This window comes from Tarenaya hassleriana, unplaced genomic scaffold (assembly GCF_000463585.1).
Source record: "Tarenaya hassleriana unplaced genomic scaffold, ASM46358v1 Cleome77, whole genome shotgun sequence".
Classification (NCBI taxonomy): Eukaryota; Viridiplantae; Streptophyta; class Magnoliopsida; order Brassicales; family Cleomaceae; genus Tarenaya; species Tarenaya hassleriana.
In genome coordinates, this window is record NW_010970214.1 from 420401 (window position 1) to 426412 (window position 6012).

Consider the following 6012-nt stretch of genomic DNA (forward strand, 5'->3'; position numbering starts at 1 on the left):
ATTTCAATTGATTTTTCAATTAAAATCCAAATTTCCAACCGATATCCGTTGGAATTCCGTTGGAATTTTTTTTAAAATTTTCAAACAAATTTCCAACCGGCATCCGTTGGAATTCGGTTGGAATTTTTTTAAAAAAAATTTCCAAAAAAAATTCCAACCGGCATCTGTTGGAATTCCGTTGGAATTTTTTTAAAAAAATTTCCAAAAAAATTTCCAACCGGCATCCGTTGGAATTGTTTTCTAACTGTTGGAATTCCGTTGGAATTTTTTTAAAAAAATTTCCAAAAAAATTTCCAACCGGCATCCGTTGGAATTGTTTTCTAACAAACATCCGTTGGAACTCCGTTAAAAATTTGCAACCGATTTTTCCAACGTTAATCCGGTTAAAATTTCCAACGGATATCTGTTGGAAATACCGTTGGAAATTTCCAACCCAATTATTCAAATGAATACGTTGAAAATTCCGTTAAAAATTTCTAACGGGTGTTTCCAACGGATACCCGTTGGAAATTTTCAACGGAATTTTAACGGAAATCGTCGTTGAAACGCCGTTGAAAACCGTTGAAAATCTGTTGGAAATTTTCCAACGGACAAATCCGTTGGAAAATCCGTTGGAATTCAGGATTTTTTTGTAGTGGATATGCATGTCCATATGCTTCAGATGAGCCTCAACTCCATCTAATCTCCTCTCAAAAGTGTCTTGCCTGACTTTTATGCTCTGTATCTCAGTCTTCAGCTCAGTAAATGATGTCTTCTGATCGAGCATTAGCTGGACAAGCATCGTCTTGATGTCTGCTTCACCGTTCTTCGCAGGCTGAGGTACTCGGTAACCCTGATTATGCTGCCCGTATCCTGGATTCTGCAGCGCATATCCCTGATTCTGTCCCTGAAAACGTGACTGAGTGAAGCTCGGGGGATTCTGAGGGATTCTAGGAACGCCCTGTTGTTGTGCATTCAATGTTCCGCTCAGGTTTCCGTAAGAGAAACCGGGATGATTCCTAGGCGCGTTCGGATTGTAGAGATTAGAAGGATTCTGGTATTGATTCCTTCCTGTGTAGTTGACGTCCTCAACCGATTCTTCTTCTGATGTGGCCTGATCAACTAGAAACATACCAGGCTGGACTTTTTGCAGATTAGACGTATTCTTGAGTCTCATGTGCTGCTTGGTTACCGATAAGTCAGACATGACTACCCTCAAAGCAGCGGACTCGCCCAAATCTACTCATCCTGTAGAGCGTCTGATGCTATCTCCTGACATCCCTCTTGCCTTAGCCATCTTAGCAATCTGCATCTCTAGAGTGTCAAAGGGAATATTATATACACTCCCTCCACAAGCTGCGTCCATCCATGCTCTAGTATCGTCTCCCAGTCCGTGGATGAACGTGGAAAACAACAACCGCTTATCCATGCCATGGTGTGGACAAAGGCGTTGATAGCCTTTGAATCTCTCCCATGCATCGTATAGACTCTCGTCACTCTCCTGTGTGAAGCTATGTATGGCTCTCTGTGTAGCTCGGGTCTTCTCTGGGGAGTAGTATTTTGCCATGAACTGCTCCTCTAGCTCCTCCCATGTTGTTATCGAGTTCGGTTCAAGGGTGTAGAGCCAATCTCTTGCCCAGTCCATTAGTGAAAAAGGAAAGGCCTCCAAGTATACATCCTCTATGGTCATCCCTCGTGGCTTCCTAACTGATCTGCACAACATCTTAAACTAAGTCAAGTGAGCAATGGAATCCTCTGTAGGCCACTCTCTGAAACTCGCCTGACTGAACATCGTGATGCACTATGGCGGTAGCTCGAAACTATTTATGGACGGTCTGTTGATGCAAGATAGGAGTTGGGTGTGCTTCGGTGCAATGTAAGAACCCAAAGTCTCCTCTGCAACGTAAGTAGCTTCGCCCTCGGTCCGGTGATCGTAGAGCGGATTCATGTGCTCTTGATTCATGTGGTTCTGATTCTCTTGATGCTCCTCATCATGAACTGCACGCTCTTGGTGATGGTCGTGCGAACTGCTTGACCTCGACATAGCTTCCCTTCTCTGTTGATTTCGGATGTCTCTCAAGGTACGCTCAATCTCCGGATCGTAGACTAGGTATTCTCTCCGAGTAGAGCTCTGTGTCATGCACTAGAACCCTGCAAACCGCAAAGAAAAAGAAGAACTCGAGACCAAGTGAATCCACAAAAACCAAAGAAAAAAAACAAAAAGAAAAAGAAAACAAGCAAAGATCTAGAATCAATAAAGACCTAGAAATAGGCTAACCAGTCCCCGGGAACGGTCTAAAAACTTGATACGTGTGTACCGAGTCTAGAGTTTATAACCCGATTCACAACTCACCGCAAGGATACGGATCGTCGTAACACGGGGGTCGAACGCAAGGACCGGTAGCTAAATCTAAACCCTAATCGAAACTAAATCAAAGCAAGCAAGTGAAAGTGATGATGGAAATATGTGGAATCTAAGATAACTAAGATAAGAAAGCAAATAAAAACGAATAAACTATCAAGCAATGATGACTACGGGTGTCAGGACCGTATTCGCGTGTATGAGTATATGTTAAGCATGCGAGAATCACGATTATGATTTGTATTCGGGAATTGTCAAGTAACAAAGATAGAGAATTCACTTCTCGGTCTACTAACTCACTACCTATAGAGTAACTCGTCAATCTCTCGATCTATTCAAGTTAACCCTAGATGTATGAAGAACGCTATCATCAACCCTAGATCGATTAAACCATATCTTTATGTGAATAATACGATCTATCCTATCGATTTTGATCCGAAACTAAACCCATATCTCTATGTAGTTTAGAATCTAAGATAATTGACCAAGGGGTAAGCAAACATCAATCCAATAAAAGCGCAAATCAATAGAACCAAAATAAATCAAAACCGAAATCCAAGTTAGGGTTCAAACATACCCAAAACACAAACGAATCCCTAACCCGTAGTTGTAGATCTACTCACGGTTCATGGAAAACAATAAAAAGCTCAGAGAAAAAGAGATAAAAGAGAGAAGAGAAAAGCTCATGTAGATGTGTAGTCTCCACGATCGAATCTTCCTTCTTCTTCCCGAAATCCCGTGAACTTCTATTCTTCTCTCACCAAAGGCTCTCCAAAAGTCTGTATCTAGGTCTTCTCTAAGGTTCTCTGCTGTTCTAGGACGTGGCTAAGCCTTTTTTATAACCCTAGGGTGGCTCCCAAGAGTCATTTTCCCTTTAGGACTCTAAAAATCGCGAATTAGGGTTTTTCTCCATATGAAACCGGACCGGTTCCACCTTCTGTTTCTTGGCCTTCTAGACACTTGAATCATACCAAAATAAGTGAACTCGGACCTCTTGAACCGGACCGGTTTCACTTTCTTGCAGATTTCTTAGGCTTCACGATTTTGTTCATAACTTTTAGCTCCGATGTTGGATTTGTGTGATTTTGATCTACGCGAAGCTCTTGAAATGTTCTTTCCAATGGTGTAAGTCTCGCATAATTTGGACTGTTGTAGAAAACGTTACCGATCTCGCAATATGAGTACTTCATTTGAACTTCATCTCTAACGCTCCAAGACGTTCCTTTTCGCGTCCAATCATCTTCGAAACCTGTAACTCTATAACTAAAGCACAACCGGGTTTTGGGTCCTAACACGCCTAGAATGCCTATAAATGCATATGATTATTCTGTAGAACCTAGACAAACTCTCATAAAAATATAGAGAAAAATAGGAGTTATCACTTCCCACCAAGAAAAGGTGAAAAAAACGCACTTTCGGATTTTTCAGTGTGTTGGTCCGGAGCTGACCAACTCTTGGTCAGCCAGACCAAGCACACAGCCGACATTCTTGCCGACAGTCCGCGATCCGGTGGACCAGAATCTGGTCCGCCAGACTAGTCAGGTCCGAAGCAGCGTACTCAGTCTGTCTGACTGGTCTGGTCTGACGGACCAGGATTCTGGTCTGCCGGACCCACTAATAACTCCTATTTTTCTCTATATTTCAGGACGTTTGTGTTGGTTTAGTGCTCTATGATGTACTGATTATGAGCTTTATTGAGATACATTCGATGTATTGATACTTTCTATGTGTTTTTATGAGAGTATTTTATTCATTACATGTTCTTGCATGCTAGATCTGTTATGAAATCCATGTATCATTAGGAATGATACTAAACTCCCTAGTCTTGTGTCGTTATGGGAATAACGACATAATAAGACTAGTATGATGTGTGATTGATGATCACATAGATGATCATAGGTATTGGATACGATCACGATCATAGGTATTCGTTGGAGAACGGAATACTGGAATGACCCGCATGAGATTGTCACATGGACTAGAGTCATGACTAGAATCTCATATGACGGTTCCATGATTGGATCCTAAGACCTGAGATATCTACGGAATCCAACATGAGGAGTTGCGTGCTTTGATTACGTCAAACGTCCTGCGTAACAGGAGGACTATAAAGGCGTGTATCAGGTACGAAACGAATCATGTACTGGATTGTAGATAGTCAAGACGGGATTTGTACCTCTCGTAAAAGAGAGAGATATCGCTGGGCCCCTCGTGTGAGCGAGACTGTAGAAATGTGTGGCCGCACTATAGACGAACGTCGTCTATTTCAGACAGTCAAACTCAGTTAACGAGAAAAGCAGTCGAATCAGATAAGGTGGCTTGTCCATGCCTTATGTTCGACATATGATATCGCGATACAAAAGGATCATCAGCCGGAATCATCACTGGCGTTCGTATGATCACGAACAAACTCTATTCGAGATAGGTAGTCATAGTGTCTTGCTAGAGACCGCCTATGACTTGTATACCCGAAATAGGGATTTCAGGTTATACTGCTATGTCGAATGAGCCTACAGGGTCACACACGCAGGGAAGGACAAATGCACGAGAGAAAACGACGAAAAACCGAGACGGAAGGGGCTGGAACGGACGGACCAGAAAGTCCAGAACGGACGGTCCGCCCGAACCAGACCGGACGGTCCACGACAACACGCAGACCGTCCGTTCTATGAGGATAGAACGGACGGTCCGCACAACGTAGACCGTCCGTTCTGCCTTACTGGAACGGACGGTCCACGTGCAATTCCGGACCGTCCGTTCCAGGTTCCAGTTTTCCGAAAATTAAACCGAAATTAAGGTTAAATCACTTTATAAGAAAGTGATTAGAACCCTAATCAAGGAGAGACGAAGAACAGCCGACTTTTGAAGAAAAGTGTGAGTTTTTGGAGATCCAAAAACAAGTTCTAAGTCTTGTTTTCTGAAAGTGCACATATCGAATAGAGATTCGAGTCCTAGCAGACAAGTTCCAATCGTTGGAATCCATCCCGAGGTGTGGATACGTGTAGAGGGCGAGGTAATCTTCCTGCCTTTCGTGATCAGAACGATTCATCGATAGAGACAGGCCCCGGATCGATTGAGGTAAGCGTTCTAACGTTTCTACGAATTCAATAGCAGCATGGTTCTAGGGTTCTATAAATTTTTGTTTTACTTCCGCTGCACAAACCCTAGAATCGATCTCTTAGGAATAGGATTCGCTCATGAGATCCCAGGAAACCCAACAAAAGAAACACAAGGAAGACGTTCAATTTGATCAACCATGTTCACAAAAGCGAAAATTCGAGGTGAAATCACATAAGGTTGAACTGGTTGTTTACTTGTCCGAGACCATTCTCATCTCGGGTCGAACAGTCCCCCAAACTGATATTCAAGGAGATCCACTACCTCTTCTATCGGACTTCCATCCTAACACCCAATTTGCACCACTCAATCTTCGGTCGATCGATAAGGTAAATGAAGAACTACATCACATCGATCAAAGCCATACAAAGTCGGGTGAGTTTGTCCCATCTAATCTCATTCCACCTAAAACCATTCCTCCAAGAAGCATTCCCCCTGAACCCCCTCCCACATGAGCAAGACGAGTCGAGCTAACGACCTTAAACAAGCGCTTCCGGGAGGCAACCCGAGTTTTTAGGTTAGTTTTTCTTTCCTTTCTTTTTCTTTTTGCATCG